This window comes from Taeniopygia guttata, chromosome 2 (assembly GCF_048771995.1).
Source record: "Taeniopygia guttata chromosome 2, bTaeGut7.mat, whole genome shotgun sequence".
Classification (NCBI taxonomy): Eukaryota; Metazoa; Chordata; class Aves; order Passeriformes; family Estrildidae; genus Taeniopygia; species Taeniopygia guttata.
In genome coordinates, this window is record NC_133026.1 from 80804605 (window position 1) to 80825000 (window position 20396).

Consider the following 20396-nt stretch of genomic DNA (forward strand, 5'->3'; position numbering starts at 1 on the left):
AACTGAATATGGTAAAAAATTACTGAGAAAAATGCCACTACTTCTGTAAACAACAGAAAGTAAAAGGTAGCAACCTTAACTTTGAAAATAAACAATAATTTTGGAAACAACCCAAGTTGTTTGAATTTCCCCAGTGTCCAGCTTTACTCCCACATAAAATGTCCTCTACCCCAAGCTCCTAACACCATAGAGTATGTGTATGTTTGGGAGAGATAAAAGAATGGGCTGGCAGTTACTACCAGTCTGAGTAATGTCATTACATCTTTTCTGATTTAATTTATTTGCATTTTTAAAAGTGGTGGTAAATAAAATTTTGAATTAAATTTTTACCACAATACTCCATCTTCAAAACAGAGACAAAGGAATAAAAGCTGAGAAGTAGAAAAGGCCCTGGGGGTGCTGGTCAACAGTTATGAAACATGAGCCAGCGTGTGCCCAGGTGGCCAAAAAGGCCAAGGGCATCCTGGCCTGTATCAGCAACACTGTGGTCAGCAGGGCCAGGGTGTGATCTTCATTCTATACTCAACCATTGGTGAGGCTGCACCTTGAAACCTGTGTTCAGACCCTGCACTACAAGAAGGACATTGAGGTGCTGGAGGGTGTCTAGCAAAGGGCAACAGAGCTGGAAGAGTCTGGAGCGCAAGTATTGTGAGGAGTGTCTGAGGAAGCTATGGTTGTTTAGCCTGAAGAAAAGGAGGCTCAGGGGGAACATTATTCTCTCTACAATGGCCTGAAAAGGGGCTGTAGCCAGGTCAGGGTCAGTCTCTTCTTACAAGTAGCAAGCAGTAAGACCAGAGGAAACCACCTCCAGTTTTGCCAGAGGAGATTTAGATTGGATATTAGGAAAAATTTCTTAATTGAAACAGTATTCAGGCATTAGAATGGGCTGTTCAGGGAAGTGGTGGACTCACCATCCCTGGAGGTATTTGAAAGACATGTAGATGTGGGGCTTAGGGATGTGATTTAATGGTGGATCCATCAGTTCTGGGCTAACAATCAGACTTGATGATCGTAAAGGTCTTTTCCAAGATAAACAGTTCTATGATTCCATGACCTGGGGAGCAAGAGTCTAGTGGGCATTCTGTCCCTGGGAAAGTCAAGGAAAACACTTCCTTGGAGCACACTTCTCTAGGCACAAGATGGAGAAAAAAAGGTGATTTGGAACATTCAGCATGGGTTAAGGGTTAAGCTCATCTGAAAATCTGATTACTTTCTGTTGTGAAACGTCTGGATTTGTGCATGAGGAGAAAGTACCTCAACATTAGTAAGACTTTTGATACTGTGTCCCACAATATTCATATATCCAAATTAGGAAATAGGGACTATATGGGTGGGCAGCTGCATCTCTAAAACCTGCTAGGATGTCAGGCTCGGAGGGTAGTTTAATGTGATGTGTAGAAGTTATAAGGAGACAAGTACTGTCCTATTTGACATTTTTCAATCAATGACCTGGAGGAGGAGAAGGAGATCTCTATCATGTGTGCAGGTGGCATCCCACTAGGCTACCAGTAGTTACACTGGAGGATGTGCCATCCAAAGGACTTAGGCATGCTGAAGGGATACCATCACTGCAAAGACAGACAATGGCATCTTGGGCTGTATTACTAGGAATACAGCCAGGAGATCAAGGGAAGAGGTTGTTCCCCAGTTTTGGCCTGCCCTAGTTCAAGAAGGACATGGAGCAAATTCAGTGAAGAGGTGCTTTCTGTTGGAGGCTGGAGCACCATGCCCTAGGAAGGGAAGCTGAGGGAGCTGGCCTTGTTCATCCTTGAGGAGACAAGGCATTGTGGGGAGAGTACAGGGAGTTTACATGGAGAATGGTGACACGCTACTCACACTGGTGCATGGTCAGAAGACAAGAGACAACAATCAGAGAGTTTCAGACTGGATATAAAAAAAATTTCTAGGACAGTCAAGCAACAAGTTCTGCAGTCTCCGTTCTTGGAGGTTTTTGAGACCAGACAGCAACACAGTTTGTTAAAGCTAGCTGTCTTTTAAACAGAAGGTTGGACTTGAGACCTTCTGATCTCCTTTCCAACTTAAATTATCCTGGACTTATAGTATGCTAGTATCATGTCAAATTGGTTGGGCTAAAGGGCATTTTTTTTCAATTATGTAATAATAGGTGCCATTGTTTCTGCCACTATCTGCTGCCTATAGGAACGTGCATTCAACTCTGATGTAAGTTCTGTCAGTATGCAATTTGCACTTTGCAGTGTAAAGCAGGATGGGCCCAAACCATGCTGTGAAAGATGTACACCACATAACTTTTGTAGTTATAATTCATTCCAATGTTCTCCAAAAAATGTCTTTTAAAATGCACAAAGCTTCAGTGGAAAAGTAGGCATACAGATTGGATTTAATAAAAATGAATGTTCTGCTGTCTTTGTTGTTCAAAGCAGAAGTCCCATTTTTTGAAACAGATGGCCAATAGTTAACAGAGCATTCTTTCTCTCACCTACCCACCCTGTTGTTAGAATAAAAAAATATTATGGGGGAGAAGGACCCTGGGAGTATAAAAGTATAATCTAATTTGATTAAACCTTAAATAAACATAGTATTACTTTAGGAGAGACTGGGCGTAAGCAAACAAATGCATTAATCTGCTGAATCAACAGTCTTCATTTCCTAAACCTTTGCCAAGTCATCATTCTGCTAGGAGATTCTGGTATGCTAGGGCTTAACAGCCTCTGCTTATATAAAAAATATGCTTTGGTACTTTGGAGAAACATCTTAATCTTTCACTGTACTGACTTCTAACACAGAATGAAGGGATATATCAATTCCTGCACATTTTGTGCTGCTGGCTTTAGGCAAGAAGAAATCCCTGGAACAATTTTCCATGATTTAAAAAGGAAGATCAAGGAAAGCATGCATGGATGAACTAAAGCATTCATGATGTCCTGAGCTAAAAATAATCTATAACAATACGTGAAATGTAGAGCAGTCTATAGAAACACTAAATATTCTTAAAACTCTCTAAGTTTAAAAGGCCTCTTTCTTCAACAAAAACAAAAAATTCCAATCAATACATCATAGTTAGTTTCCCTCCCTTTTGTCCCTTTTCCTCTATCTTCATATTTCTTTCCTCCATTTTATTTCTTTCTTACATTATAAGTGCCTAGGTGTCCCATGGATAAAAATGTTGCTGATATGTTTTTTCAAAATAGGATGCTGCATCAAGAGCATGTAGCTCTTATTCAGAGGACTTTTTCCAAATTGTATTTATTTACTCAAATGAATAAGAAAATTTTTAGATGTAGTATGTAGTTTGAGGGTATTATAAACATAAAATAAACTTGGGAGTTCAGAAAGGATAATACTTGCACTGTCTGGTGAAAAACTTTAAAGGCCATCCTTAAAAACTGCATGGTGAAAAAACTCCCGTGTTTTTTTCTGTTCTTCAGTCCCACTGCACAGAGAATGTCTCCTCTATATCCTGAGTAGAAGTGTTACATGCCCAGTGGTAGATCTTAGTTATTGGGATTTATAGTACAGCATTGATGAAATTGGGGTATGACTGACCTAGAAAGAGAGTATGAAACCTGAAGCAAGATTTATTGTTGGCTACATTGCATGTATTTAAAGAATGAATTGTTCACTGAAGTGAACCCCAATTTTTATGCCATAAATCCAGGTTTTATCTGAGGCTTAAAGGTCACTGGAGGATGTTACAACAGGTTTCAAAGAAGTTCTAAAAATTGCAGGTAGCAATGCAGAGAATAATGACAAAAATAATTCTGATGAAACAACTACAGCAATTGTAATGATAAGTAGAGAGATTTCATGAAGAAATTTGTAAAGATCTTTTTGGAAAATGCAGATAAAATTTTCATACATGTGCCTTTAGAAGCATTGAAACAAGTAGTAAATATCCACAAATGTAACATTTTTTTCTCATGAAGCCCTGAAACTGTAGATTATACAGAAGCTAGTCCCAATCTAATAAAGAGGTTTGGAAGTTTGCTTGAAACTCAGTTTGGGAATGCCATCATAACAATTTGTAATTCTTCTGTTTGTCTTGCTAGATGGGAGTAAACTGATACAAAGTACTCCCTGATATGATTCCTCTGTGATATTTTGTTACAGTTCTATCTTGTAAATTTTGGTTTGTAATCAGTGTACTTCATTTTTTTTCTAGGAAACAACCCAAGGTCTTAGCAAGAATAAAAGTTGTGTGTGTTGTTACATCTCTGATGAAATATTGTCATTTTCCTGGCACATTACAGCTTCTGATCAAAGTATGCAGCTTTCACAGTTCAATATGCATGATGTCAGAATTTATGTAGTATCTGTGCACTTGCTATCCTGAAAGTTATAAGCAAAAATAAATGCCTATATATGTTTCATGTTTCATACATGGTGAAGAGAGCAAGAAATCTTAAGTTGGCTGCATTTTTTCCAGTTTGGTGCTATTCCTGACTGCATTATTTTAAGTGCATTGAGGTTCTTGGAAGTAATCTGTAGATAATTTCTGTAGAAAGGAGATACAGACTTTTCATCTCTGTTAAGAACCACTTTCTTCATCTAGAAATTACCATATAAATGCAATAATAATAATGAGCAAAGTAGTTGTAATTCGAGTCAGAAGTCAACTGTGAAAGTAATAGGTAGTCTATTTGTATGTATTTATCCTTTCTAGCTCAAAAAAAGAAACAATGGAGTCAGAGTACAGTTGGATAATGGGGCATATACACTGTGGCACACAGTTGTCCCTTTTTTAAAACCATTTCTCTTTTGTTGTTATAGAAAGCAAAGTTGTTTTGGTTTTTATGCCTTTGTTTGACAAAGGTATAGTGCGCTTTTACAGAGTTGTAAAGCACCCTTGCAGTAGCTTTAAAACTATTTCCCTGTAACTTGTTGCCTTCTGGCCTTATGCAATGCCATTTTAAGATGTTTGAAGGAAGGATACTCATCAGTTACTTTGACTGGGAAAGGTGGTGCATGTTGGAAGACACCCATGCTGATAGCAATGTGATGATTTTGAACATTTATTTCAAAAAGTTAAACAGGGAACCATGAAATTAATAACCTTACTCTCTTCTCCTCTTGCAGTGACACCTATTTCTTATAAAGGAAAACCCTAGTTGAAGTCATGAATGGAACAACTTTGTTTATATTTTTAATATTTTCAGGAATAAATTTGCTGCAAAGTTAAAAAAAAAAAAAAAAGATGTAAAAGATTGTATGGTTTTGTCTTGAAGAGTCTAATGATCACTCTGGGATTTATCCTAGCTTTTCTAAGAAAGTTTGCTATATATTTCCGCTAGCATATTTATGTTATTTTCCATGTAGAACACCTCTAAAGGCAAAGAAGGATAATGCAAACCTTTGTGTTCTTCTGTGTAATCTAACAAAAGAAATGTTGCTTTTTCCCTGTCTTATGTATTGTGTCATCCGTACTGGGCTAAATGGTTTTAAAATGAGAGTGGCTACATTTAAATGAGAGTGGCTACATCTAAAATCAGGGCTACAGAGTCACAAATGATACTGTGGGGCTCCAGAGGATCCATTTAAAATGTCCAGCAGCACTGATTTCTCTTGGCTTTTTATCTCACTGTGTATAGAGATAAATAATTCTGCCAGATCCGGTTGTTGAGCTTTCTTAATAAATAGATGGCTCTAACTAGAGCTGGTTAAATTATTAATTGACAGCAATTTATATGTGAGAATTACAGCCCTTTATTTGGTTCACAAATTACCCAGCACTTATTTATAGTCATTTCTTGTTGTTATAATCAGCCCATAAATAGGTCATGATTTTGATTAGTTTGTTGCCGCTATTTGCTCATAAAGTTCATATTTTAGTTATCATGTTCATGAATTGTCTGCTGCAAGTAGATGGTGTTCTGTTTTCTCGAGGGACAAAATTAAGTAGGAGAAGGCTTTTTTTTCTGTTCATAAATTATCATTATGTCTTTATAATTGCCCAGCTCTGTCAGATAAATAAATGTCCAAAGAGCATACGGTGTGTGCACTTCTGTGCTGCCACTGGAAATCAGAATTGCTGCAAGAAGAAGCTACTGGCTGAAGAACAGCTGGCTCTGCTTGCATGGGAGTGAGATTAATGTGTGGGCCAGGGAGGGAAACAGATTGTAAAGAGCTGGAGACAAAGTCTCAACCTTCCATTAAAAAAAAGAACAGCTCCTCTTTGTCACAGTGATGCTGAGCTTTCAAATCCTGTTTGACTGCTTTATAAACTTAGAATGGCCAAGTAGCCTTTCCTTCTTCCTTTTTGTTTTTTTTTTTGGAAATATCACCTCTTCTTCCTGAAGAAGAAAATAGACTTGACAACCCCTATGTTCATTTATTATTAGGTAATTCTAATGCAAAAAATACGAAGCTGTGAGCAGGAGAGGTATCTTACATGGTGCTCAGTGTTGTCCTACTGTCTCCAAAGCTAAGATCTATTATGATCTATGCTTACCTTCAAAACTCTAATTTTGCCCCAATAGATGCAATCAACAGACTTGGCCTAACTTTTGGAAACAGTGTTGGAATTAGCCTTATTTTGGTGTAAAATTTGATCTTTGTACCAACAGTGCACTTCTGCGAGTTCACAGTACCCAGGACTCTTCCTGAGAGGTGTGGGGAAAATGCTTTCCCTTTGAAGGGATTTGACTTTGTCACATGTTGTTAAATCTTATTTAGAATATTCTGCAGGGCCTTTTACTAAAAAAAAAAGCCTTTTCTTTTAAGGTGGACATGCACAGGAGTGACTCAATTAACCCATGCCAACCAAAGAAGAAAGTGAAATAGTTAGATCATGGGGAGAAAGAAAAATTTGAACCTTACATGAAACTCAACTTTGACCCTAAAAATCCCAAGGTTAGATCACAAGTATTTTTCCATGTTACGTACAAGATTTATTATGAGCTGTCAGGAAAGCAGTCATTAAACAGGATATTCTACTGAACTCCTGGTTTTGTTGATGTTTACGAGCTTCTTCATTCTGCATAATTTTTCCTGGTAAACCTCGATAAATCCAGAGGTTTAAAACTTATCATTTAAAAGTAGTGGCATTAGTAATCCTTGGGATTTTTTTCCCCCTTGCTCTGGTCATAGGACATGGCAAATCTTGACAAGCTAAAGAATTTCTCAATAAAGATATGCCTTAATTACTTTGTTTTCTGTCTTGTAAGTCTTGATTTTGCGTGCTTTTATTTGTGTGCTGGCATTTGTGTGAAGAATCCTGTAACCTGTAGGTTATATCACAAAACATGGACTAGGTTCTGTGCATTTTACTGTAATGAAGTCACTGTGTAAGAGCCATAATATTTGGAGCAAAGAGTTAATTGTTTACACATTCGTTCTAATTTTTAGGGTTTTTAAATTTTTCTTTCTTATCCCATAAACCTTGGAAATTAGGTTCTAAGGCTAAACATCTTTAGGAGGAATAATGATGACTGCAACCAGAATAGTGCATGACATGACATACCTAGGAAATACACAAAGCTTTTCAACTAGCAAGCTCTGTGAGACTTTCTGGTTATTGGCTCCAAGACCATTATATGAGGAATATAGTGTGATATGATTGTGTGTATTGTATACCATCACTATGCACTATGGCTAAGGCTACTTTAATATAGTAGGGAGAATAATGAGATGAACAACGTCCAGTGAGAGGTTCTGAAATTCTTCTTTCTAATTCCAACTTTGTTTCTGTTTCTTGTCCATTTAATTTCTTATTTGCTATGATTAGAAAAAAAAAAAAAAACAGCATCATTCTTTCCCTCTGTATTTCTCAGCAAAGGCTGTGTTTTAAGCTGAAATTGCTGCTGAGGTTCTATATGGCTGTAAGTACTGAATTTGAACAAATCTAGGAGCTGAGGAACAGGGCATGTGCTATGCAAACTACAAATGAGTTTGAGTATATGACAGTTCCTGAAACTGCCTCTTCAGTCAAGTTGGTGATGCTTCAGGATCTGTACGGTAGTCAATTGTCTTTCTGACACTTCAATGAAAATAACCACATATGACTAGGTTAAGAAATCAGGCAAGGTATGTTGTGGGTTATTATCTGACAAATAGTTTTCTCCACTTGTTCATCAAAATGCTTTGATCTGGGCACTGAAAAATTTATTCAGTAGGAAAACACTATCATATTCAAAGCATGTGTTGGGTCCTACAAGGTATTTATTGTTTTGGTGGTACAAAGTAAGGCAATAAAAAAATCATAGGAGTGGTAAGCACTCCCTGTCCAGTCAGATCCAAGCAGAATTTATATATCTCAACTTTGGAAGACTGGCAGGGATCCAGTGCTTCTGTTGAACAGTAATTTTTTCCTTCAAGCACAGTGCTGTTCTGTGTCCGATATCAAGCCCTAAATCCCACAAACTACTTCATCTTGCAATTAATATCGATATTTATTACCTACTCTACTACTTTAGTTAGAAGTTACACAACTCTTGAGAGGTGCTAATCTCCATTATCTGAGAAGCGCAGTCCTAGATATTGATTAAATATTTTAGAAGACCTCTTCAAAATTTGAATGTTTTCTCTTCATTAGAAGTTTATGGGACATTAATATAGACTTTTTTGTTTCATAGTCAATTACAGCAACCAGTAACAACCTTATAGTTTTATTTCTTTGTCTTTTTAGAATCCAGGATATTGAAGTTTCTCATCGCTCGACAAATGTAATGTTTCCTGTTTAGAACCATAAGAACTCCTGTGTCTTCTTTGCCTCAGGGCTTCGTGTTTTGTGTGTGTATGTGTCATTTTTACTGCAGTAAAAGCTAGATTTTGCCAAAACAAAAAAAAAAAGGAATGTAATTTCAATATATTGCCAAATGGGCATTCTCTGGAATAGGTGTTGTTCACGTCTAGCTCTTGATATTTGATTTGTTTAGTTATCATCTAACTGAGGAGCTAAAATTTTGAGAATAAAAGCATGTTGTCAGTCATAGTCTTCTCAGCTAATTGTATCTGAACTACTGCCTAGCTTGTCATAGTTTGTCTAGAAGTGCAAATTAGGTACCTCAGTGCTGAGTACAACCTTAAGTACAGCCCTAAGCAGCCATAATCATATAATTTTTTTCTGATAGTATTGTTTTAAAAGGAGGATTCATGTCTGACAGACCAAAACATTTGAAACTTCTGAAGACATCTGATGGGAATCTTGGTAATGATAGTCTCATAGCACATGCTCACAGGTTAGTGTGCATATTGTCAGCATTGATTCAGATGTAGTAATAAATGTACAAGCAACACTGATAAATATGTACATTTTGTTTTGTCTGTAGGTTTGGTGCCCCAAAATGGTCTTGGTATTCTATTGTCAGATTCTTGGTTGAATCTGAGAGTGTTGAAATCCATTCCTTTTCGAAATTGGAAGAAAATGTCATTTTATATGCCAAGTTATTTTAGTGTGATGCAGGACAAAAAAATGTTTTATTTGCCTTTTTTGAGGATGGTTGCATCATAATCCTTGTGTTTATTTTTATTACTGATACTTTTGTAGACAGAACTTGAGTAATTTAAATAAGAATTCAAAATGAGAATGTTGTTTGGTAAAATCAAGAAATGTTTGCTCAGTGCTGTTACAAATCATGCCTTGATCTACACAGCCTATTTGACATTTCCTGACACCTCCCCAAGGGAAAAAAAAAAAAAAAAAAAAAAAAAAAAAAAAAGAAGAAAAAGAGTGTGAGGTACTAGAGCCAAGCTTGAAATACTTGTCCATCATCTCTTTGCCAAGTCCTGAGAAACAGCTTTCTTTTCTCCAACTCATTAAAGACTCATCTGAAGATTTTATGCTGTAGTTTTAACCATATCCTCTCTGCTTAAATAGCATTTCTTAAACCAATGGCAGTAATTAAAGTTTTGTTATTCACATTTTAATATAACTTCCTGATTAGAAAGGGTGATATCCTATATAGGGACGTGATCAAGTAGCAGTGCATTGAGAAAACTGAATACAGTTCTCAGGGATTATTCTCTGCAATAAACACATCAGCACAAGAGAGGAGGGTCAGTCTGCTGCTGGCATCATCTGGATGGCAGCAACATTTGTGGTGGGTATGTCGAGCTGAGGTTTAAATCTCACAATGTTCAGAGTTCAAAGCCATTCCTTGCACCTCCTTGTTGAATGGTTGATCTAGGAGAGAAAGAACTGCTGTGGATGGGGAAGAGCCTTCCCAAATCCACTCACTGGCACTGTTTTAATGTGTGTGCAAAGCACACAGTTCCTGTGGCCATGCAGCTATCAAACCAAATAGATAGAGAATTCAGCTAGAGAGATTATGCCTTGTTCCCTGCTCCAAGGACTATTAAACTATTTTTCCAATGTCTTTTTAATTAAGGAGTAACTTCCCAAAACATCCCTAAGGACATGGAAGACACCTATTCCTTGCAGGGCATTAAAAAAAATTCATAACTTTTCTTGGCTGCAACTGAGACGTTTCTGTCTTTGGTCCTACTGTCTCCTAAATAAAGTTTAGGAGGGAGAGTAAAGTAACTAACTGTCACTGGTTTTGAATTTGTCATGGAATCAAATCAGTGGCCAAGTAAACAGCATAACAAAAGATGTTTCAGTAGGGAAATGTACCTGTTAAAATATTATAGTTAAATGAAACAGTTTTACAAAAAGTGAAGTTTAAGGTTTTAATTTTTTTTTCACTTTAGGTGGTGTTATTGTTCAGAATACTGTTCTTTCATAGTTTCACACATGAAATCTAGAGAAAAGAAGTTGGCAATTAAATGCAGATTTCACAAGTCTCCAAATTGTATAATAAAAAATTTCTTTAATTTATATTATTCTTTATTTATTCTTTACTAAAATTTTTATAATTGAAATATAATTAGATAAGATTGTAAATAAAAGTTAGATAAAAGATACCCCTTCATGAAGTCTTAAAAATGGAAAATTATTTATCTCAGCAAGTAAAAGGAATGTATCACAGAATGAAATATTAATAAATGTTTTCTTATCAACTGTAGTCTGTTTAGAAATGGTAGCTGCCATAGCATTCACTTATAGGTATTCTACAGACACATGTTACTTCTAAGTGAAGTGAACTGTTACGAGTAGATCAATATTCAACTTCAACAAAATGTTATGAATTTTTATCTCAGCTCCAAGGCACATCTTTGATAAGCTGAAAAATCTCTATAATATTAGAAATAGAAGTAGTAGATAAAGGTGGGCCAGTGAGCATGATTCATTAAAAATATATATATTTTGAGATTGTTGAAATTACTTTTTTTTGGTCAGGCAAGAAAAAACATCTGGTCTAGATGTAGGAAGGGTAAAACTTTGTCACTAGAGTATATGAGAATCTGTCTAATAGTTTGAGATTAATTTTCTTTGTGTTAGAAACAGACATAATTGATGTGGTGGCTGAGACATGTAATTCAGCATGTACTTGTTATTTAGTATAGGTTTTCGCTTGGTCTTTCCCAGAAGATTCAGGAGTTAGAAGCTCCAGTTTGAGGAGTTAGAAGCTTCAATGTTGTAGACATAGTCTTCCAAAAAAAGGCATACTGCTTGGTTTAGCTGCCAGTTGCTTTGCATCTTAGCCTCAAGTAGATCTGAATTTCCATTAAGAGTTTGAATAGTCTATTTGAAAGATTTTTGGATGAGTCTGACTGGAGCTGGATTTAAATTCTAATTTGAGGCATGAAATGGCTGGTACATAATGGCTGGAGGAATGGTACACAAATTGCCCTATTTCCTAAACTTTTTGATTAATTGGAAATCCTACTACTGGAGTTATTTGTACAAATTTATAATGTTTAACTTAATGGAGCAGTGGATATTGTCTGTGCTAAAGGCAGGTATTTAACTCTTAGCATGGTAGCTACTGGAAGAAAGCTTGTCTAATTCAACTGCAAACTGACTATATCCTTGATGCTTTTGAGACATTATAACACATAGGAATTAAATCTACAGTGGACAGAAGTATTCTAAAAAATGGTGTATGTTTACAAACTTTTTCTCTGGAAAACAGTTTCCTAAAGAGAAGATTGAGATGGTGATTCTCCAGATTTCCACCGATAGATACATCCCCAAATGGTTGTATTTTCAAATAGAAACAATTTTCTTAGAATTTTATTTTACTCTTTTTTACAGAGGGAATTTTTCTGCAATCATTATTGGACTGCATATGTTATTAATCTGTATGTTCTTTCTGTCCTCCCAGAAAAAAGGCTCTGAAAAAAGGTCTTTATTTTTTCATAGCTAGTACCTAGATCAACACTTTTTTATTCAAAATGTTCTTAAAGTCAATAGTTCAAATTTCTGTGTAGAAAGGATAGCACATAAATATTTACCTTCATAAAATAAATTTATATTAAATTCTGATATACCACCATGAGAAAGTCCTCCAGTTGATGAGTTACAACTGAATTTCTCTTGGAATAGCCACTGGGGCATTAAGAAGCTTGGTAATAATTTTAGAAGGTATGCAATTAGTTTTTGGTTAAAATTGCTCCTTTCAGATTCTTAATAATGGATAAATGAGTTAAATTCTCTCCCCTTCATGGAAGTCTGGGGATGTGCACACCATCAGACCTCATTTGTTGACAAGCATTATCAAAAATGTATCTAATTTCGGTGTTGATTTAAGCTAATTTCCAATATTATAAGGAAGAACATCAATATTTACTTGAAATATAATAGGAAAGAGGGAATATGAAGGAGTCAGAGCCAAAGATAAAGAACATACATCCAAAATATTATGTGTGCTTGCTTTTTATAGACTATCATTCAAAACTGCTGTCATTGCATCCAAGAATTGAAAAACAAAACTGCACCAGATTGCAGAAATACTCAGGGTCTTATCCAGATAAGAATAATTTAATATAAGATTTTTCTGTTTCTCTTCTGCTTCCAAAGCTCTCTTCTGAGAAAGACTCAAATCTTTCCCATTTCCTAAGTTAAGCAGCTATTTGGTGTTTGAAACCATCAGTACACTGAGCACTGTGTGGTATAGCTGTTTGCATAGAATTTAAAATTAGCTTTTAATAAATAAATTATGCATGTACCTTTTTAACACTTATTTTTCTCCTTTCTAATTGCTAAGACACTGGACAAGTGAATGTCCCATTTTAAGATTGCTATGTATTGCATACAGTTTGACACAAAGCAGGAAATTTTATTTCATTAGTAGTTGCTTTTTCTTAAATTTAAAGTCTTAGCTTCCCTGCTAATTTTTGTTAACTTCTCTGCCTAATAATATATCAGCAGAGCAGCAATGACCATGTTTCCTAAAAGCATTTAAGCTGTAAAATTCAATGCTGTTATATGGCCAGAGATCCTTTGATTTTTGTTGTTCTCTAGCAATAGCAGTACTACATAAAAAACGTCTGAAATGCAAAGCCCTTGGATATTGAGCATGGGGAAGGAATTATTTGGTTTAAATTCTGGAATGATAAAAAGCTGGCACACCCTGTTTTTCTTCCTGTAACACACATAGAACAGATATGTTTTTATGCCTGTTTCTTACTTCACATGGGGATAAAAATTCCAAGATCAAAAATATTAAGGATTTTGTACTAGGCTCTCACATGAACAAACTGCAAGATTTTTGAAGTCCCAGAATGTAGCATTTTTTATTTTTTTAATATTGCATCAGTTAATTTAATTTACTGAAATTAAATTAGATGCCAATGAGCAATGATTTATGCGTTTTCCAGGTCACTTCCATACTTTTTTTTCTTCAAGTATCCTGTAATGGAGTAAGAAAAACTAAGAGACCTGGAAAATGGAAGGCTAAAGCTTTTCTGTTTCCTGCAAGTGATGGCACAGAGGGTACCCAACATTTTGTTTAGCCAATTTGGTGTTTAAAAATAAATCTCAATATCAACAGGGCAGAACAATTTGTAATGTTGCTCAGGGAAATGCAACAAAATTCTTTTTTTCTATTTCCAGCTACAGTATTTAATAGAAAGTTCTGTTATGTAGCTACATAATTGCCTTTTTGATCTAATAAATGCCATTATATCTCTATTTCTCTTAATATCCACCCTTGCCTTGTTATCATCATGATGATAATGACCTGTAATAGTAAGAAAACCACAATGGTTTATTGTTCAAATGCTTCATAAACTTATCACATTTCATTCTCTGTTAAATCTCTGTTAAATCAGATTTTTGACCTCCATTTTTGTTTGATACCAGTATAAAAATAACATCTATTGTTTTATTGCACCATGAAAATATATTAAAAGTAGAGAAAAAGAATAAATTAACTATCACACTAATCAGATTGTTAAAACAGTTGTTTAGTTTCAAATGGAGAGACAAACATGTAAAACAGCTCTGAAAATAAGAGAAATTAAAAAATAAAACTTGAAATCTACATCTTGATGAAGCACCACAATTCCATATTCATTTTGAGGTTCACTCTTTTCTCTAAAGAATTAATGAATATACATATAAAAATAGAAAAATGTTTGAATTAAAGTTGCAAATTAAGGTGGGAATTTTAAAATCAAAATATATTATTTTAAATTTCTAAATCGTCCTGGAAGTACTATGATTACCCATAGTATATATTTAATTTTTTAAAAAGAATTGAAACTCAGTCTATCATTTATCCTTTAGACTGGAGCATGATTTAAAACTGTATTCTTGTATTTCAAGTATAAGTATGTATCTCAGAAACCTGAAGGTAAAAAAATAAATACAAGATACAGCACATGGTTATATTATCTTGTTTTCTAAACACACCCTTGCTTTCAACCTAATTGTACCCCACCTCCATGTGAGAAAATAGATAATAGCCAAAGCTTTAATTATCTATATTCTACTGATGATTTAACTAATCTTAAAGTTATTTTTAGAAAGGGCAGAGAAGAGTAGGATTTCAAACCCATTGCATTCTATGTATCATATGTATCTTTTTTGATGTTACTCAGATTGCTAAATCATAAATTATGGGCTTCCCCTTTTTAGACTGAACCAGCTGCTGCATTTGCTGTTCCTGCATCTTTTTTTCTGTGTTGAATGCACTAAAGCCCTTATGCAACCTAATACTTTCTGTTCACTGGAACGATTTTCTGCTATTATCCAAATGCACATCCTGCTCCACAGTAGGCTTTTTCCAGTTCCTGTGGTGGAGGAAAGCAAATATTGATGATACATTTTTTCATGGTGACTGAATGGTTATCAATCACCTTGCACATTCTTTGATTTTTTACTATTGCACATTTGGTTAATCAGTTTGGCATTTAGTATTTCAATTTATTATTCTGAAAGACCTCTGCCTTGAAGATGACCCTAATGCCCTATTTTTTTTTCCTAAGGTGTTTCATACGAATGTTATATGATTATTATAAACACTGTTTATATGAGCATATGAATATTATTTACAAGATATTTAACAGTAACAGATTTTTTCCCTTTAATTTCAATAGTATTAATGCTGTCTTAGTGCCTTTATTTTCCAATGGGAAAAATAATTTATATACAACGAATAATATGCAAAACCAGTGTATAATGGGTAAAATTAAAGTACTTATTGAATTTAATTTTCCAAGGTCTATTTCAAATTAGACTTCTTGAAAACATACAAAATTCATATTTGTTTCAGCTACACTTTAAAATGTATTCTCTCAAATCCCCATCTATTAAACTCCCTGGTCATTGTGCTGCCAGATTGTTATGTTTATCAATGAGTCTGTTTTCCCATGTTTTGACATACAGAGTAAAGTTTTCTTGCACAGGTAGTATCTTATTCAAGTTTAGTTATAAGCATCTCCTAAAATTGCAAATGTTTCTGGAGCATCTGTGTGTTGTGTTGACTGCCCCTTTCCATCACACTCACCCTATCCTTTCCATGTGCTTAATAGGTATTATTACTCTGAAGAATGTTTTGTGGGAATTTTGAAAAACAGGCCCGTAGTTACATTGACAGTTTATAATGTACAGTAGGTTTTGCTGTTTCTTGAGGTTTTTCTTGGTATATATGAGGAGCTTTTCAGATTTGCAAAGGTACCTTGTTGTGCTCAGAAAGCGCAGGAATGTTTGTTCAGTCTTAAATGTAGGCATACAGCTGTCCTGAAGAGATATTTGAGACTATTATAAGTTCCTTTTGCTTACAACTCATATAGTTTAGAAGACAGCAGTGCAGCAGTGATTTTTTAGCTACGTGAATGAAAGGCTTCTCTTCTGAAAACCATTGGTTTGGATTCTGTCTCCTGGTGCTGGTTCAGTTGCTTTCTGGAGACCAGCACACTCTCCAAGGCGCTATGGCAAGAGTTAAGATTGAAAGTGCTTCCCTCCCAAAAAGGAATGGGTGGAGATTATTTCTTTCTTTTGAAGAATTGAAATGCTCTTTTATACTGCCTCGTGATGATTTGTTGGCTTGAAGAAAGTAGCAATATTTTGTAAACATAACAGTTAATGTAAATATTTATTCTTCTCTATAGCAAGAATCTGCTAAAGCTTCCTTGAGTGGTTTTATTTCTGTTAGGACACTCTGGGAATTAATGAGTTTGTTAGTTTGTTGCATCTGCTGTTTGTTTTGTATGTTCATTTTCTCTTTTCTTTGCAGGTACCACCAAAGATGTTACAATTATTCCAACTGCACTCTTGCAGTGTTTTCCATTGCTGGCTATGATTTACACCTCTTGCATCTTAAACTTTATTTTTCACTTTTAGAAATCATCCTTTCATTTTGTCCAATTATAATTCTGTTCTTTACAGACTTTGTTGCCTCCAAGCATGTTCTCTAAAACACCATCTTAGGTTCTCCATGCAGTTCTTCATAGTCTCCTATGCATAACAGCGATACTTCAACAAGAATTTTTCTCTTCATTCACAGTGATTAGATTTCTAATATTCAGTTGCTGATTTTGCAACTCTCTTTAAAACTATTGCAGTAAAAGTTAACAAAGCACATTATTTACTCATTCTGCCCAATGTAATTATCTTTTACTACTTCTCTATATAGTTGGCCATCCTTAAAAAAAAGGCTGTCAGGTGTCTGGATTTATCCCAGTATGTCTAGCTTACAGTCAGGATGCAAAGATGCCATTCATTTGAATTCTTAAATGCTGTTAGGCTCAGGCTTGACATTTGTGATGAAACTGCAGCTGTCCCTGTGTCCGGGGCAATAAAGTTACATCCATTAAGATTCTCTGTGGTTACTAGCCTTCTCAGCTGTTTCTTGGCAGAAGTGGACACTTAGTTTGATTATATAACAAAATATTCACTTGAAAGATTGTGACAGCTCTGAAAAACTCCATGCTCTAAAGCCATGTTCCAGACTTACTTTTTCCCTGCTTTTTCTTACACACTATTTTGCTTTGCAACTGTGGTGTGAAAATGGCCAGACAGACAACACTTTTGAAGATGGGACTTCTACAAGTTCTTTACGAAATCTGCAGTCTTTGCTGGAGGCTGTGCATGTTGCACACATTGTAGTAGATTTGGAAACACAGGAGCTTGGAATCACCTGGCTTTTGAATGCAGTGGAATCACTGGCTATGATTTTACACTGTAAGGAAGTCTGATATAGCCATGTTACATGCTAGTATAGTTTAAGGACATTGATATCTACACACCCTAGCTATGTACCCTGGACTAGTGAACATAACACCAGTTGAATCTGTGCCTGTTTCAAAGTCGTGGACTGAAACCAGATGTTCACCCTAGTTTGGCCTCCCAGATGGTCTTTTCAAAATCAAAGTCATACACAGTAGGAATTTAAGGCAGAGAAGATAGGTTGCAGAAAGTCAGAAGCAGAGGAGTTTATTGAGGCAAATCTCAGGTAGCATTCTATTCCTTTTTGTTGAGTTTGCATATGACCCACATTGCTCCTGAGAAGAGCAGTGTTTCTTCCTGATAATCTGTGGGATCTCACACACTGTTTCTTCAATTGAAGCTCAGTCAGTTATGACTTTCAACATTTCTGAGTGCTGATCCTCTTAGACAAAAAATGAAAAAGGAATTGTTTGGGTGCTGCTGAAAGAGAGTGAAAGGAAATATCAGGAATGGAGAATGTATGCCAAGATAAAAAGGAAGTACAAGAACAATGACAGATGTCTTGGGGAAGGCATTAATACTGCAGTTCTCAAACTGAGAATATTTTTTTCCTTTCTGTGTTGCTATGCTGCTGTAACCATGATCTTCAGGTCATACACTTGAATAAAAAGACCTGTAAGTTTGCCATCTATAATAAATGAGCCACAAGAAAAACAAAGTATTTGTGTTTGATCATATTCTTCTGTCCAAAGCTGTATTTCTAAATTAAATGTGTATGTAGGCATAGGGGAGGGAGGCCTTCAGTCATGTGTTTTTTTCTTCTCTTGGGGAAGGTGGCAGCAAATGATTCCGTCTGTAGATGCCAGACCCAGCACAGTGGTAGGAAGAAGTATTTGTCTTTAGAAGAAGCACATGCTGAATACTTGCATACCTGATTTTTGTCTCATGCAGGGAAACTGTGACAATCCAAATACAATGTGTCATGAATCATACTAAATCTGTTGTCAGCCAGTTAAGCATGTGGTATAGAGTTGTACTGACTGATCTATAAAGCAATACCAATTAATTGCCATCTGTAAAATGATCTCACTGCTTATTTTTAGTTCATTTTTCCAACTTCTATGCACAAAAGACAATCATTCATCATTCACTCAGTAATTGACACAGTGTTGTGGTTTAACCCCAGCCACCCTCCAAGTACCACACAGCCCTTCACTCACCTCCCCTTCCCTCCCCACAAACCCAAAACACAGCCCCATACCAGCCAATGTGAAGACAATTAATTCTGCCCCAGCCAAAGCAAGCACATACAGGCACTATAATTTTGGGACATGTCTCAGACCAAATTTTGACCATGAAACTTGCTGTAATTATAGTCAAGATTTTGCATCCAGTAGTCATCAGTGGAAATACTGCTTCTTACATTGTTGAGCTGAGCTGGTTATTGCTTTGTTGTGGGGTAAAACTGACTGTTGGAAACAATTTAGTTTGGTTTTGAATATAAGTCTGTTTTAGGTTGTTTGAGAGAAAAAGTAATCATCAAATCAGATATTTTAATATCAAAATGGTTAATAAAATTAAAGTTGGACTTTACTGGAAGCTTTTTTCCTAAAAAATGGTCAAGCATGTTTATATCAAGAAAGGAGAAAAACATAAACAGGTGCATGAAGTGATTATATTAAAACTTGAGAGGCTAGGTAGAAGATTTTAACATGCATACAAGATTTGGTGTGATCAAAAATTTTTTATGGACTAAGAGGAATCCATTTTATACACTAAAATGTTGTCTTAACTGTTTAATAGAATTACATAATATAATGTAATGTTACATCTTACAGATAAACTTCCTATTAACTTCCCCTGCTATTTGGTCCTTTCCAGTAGTACTCCAGGTTTTAGGATTGAATACTCAGTCTTTCTGAGGGAAATGAGGAGCTTTTAACAGTAACTGTCATCTTGGTTCTCCCTCTTCTCTGTAGTTTACGAGTCTATTTGAGGCTGCTTTTTCATATTTTCTTCAAGTTGCTTACTTGTTGTTCCTCACCACTTCCTAAGCAAAGTTTGGGAATGTCACATTGCCCTCCCTCAGCCCAGTTACCCTGGAGGGTACAGTGACTGTGTGGAGTGCCAGCCCATGGGCTCAGGTGCCCCCAGGGTGGAGGTGCTGTAGGGGGACGCAGACACAGATGTGTGGCCACCAGGAATTTCCTGCCATGGATAAAGCCAGTACTTGCCAAGCCAGGGCCAGATACATCCTGAGAGCCTGCACTGCCAATTCTGAGCCAAACCTCTAGCTTTGTGCCAGTGATGGCAAACCCCCTGTTTTCTGGACTGCAGAACAGGCCTTCCCAAACATTCCCCTTGCCATTATTACCAACTCAAAAGGGAAGTCTTCCCAGACTTCAGGGCTTATCTCTGTGTGTGTTTGCAGTATTGGATCTTTAATACTTCCTATTGCTGGCACATAAAAGATTGCATAATGCTGCAGCTCCCTAAAATATTTATCAGTGTGGGAATGTGATCCTTTGTGTTCAGAACAAATATACTTTGATATTTTTAAATTATTTTAAAACTTTGCAAGAGTGAATCATAAATCTTATCATATCCTCTGACACTGGTTTTCAATGCGTAACTGTCTTTCCTGAGAAATCGCATCAAGAATAGACGCAAAGAGTGAATGCTAAATGCTTTGATTTTTCGGAGGTCAATATCAGGATAAGTAAGAAGGGGTTCAGACTCATTCATTCATATTCACTTAGACTCAAAACCTGCATATATTCATATACATGTGCTTTATTGAATGAATGCAATGCATTTTTAAACTGCTTTAAATATAGTAAAGTGTAGGACAATCCAGTAGACTGAAGTCAGTAACCCTTGGCATGAATGTGCATTTATAAAGCCAGACTTTGAAACCCTGTTTTCTTGTGACTACTGCTGTGAAAGCTGTTTAGCACTAATAACT

The 20396-nt window shown here is 35.8% G+C and overlaps 1 protein-coding gene across 5 annotated transcripts in view; it reads left to right on the top strand.

Annotated features, from left to right (window-relative positions):
• The window catches only part of SEMA5A (semaphorin 5A), a 324637-nt gene that overhangs the window by 204166 nt on the left and 100075 nt on the right, over positions 1-20396 (top strand). The gene's annotated exons all lie outside the window — the stretch shown is intronic.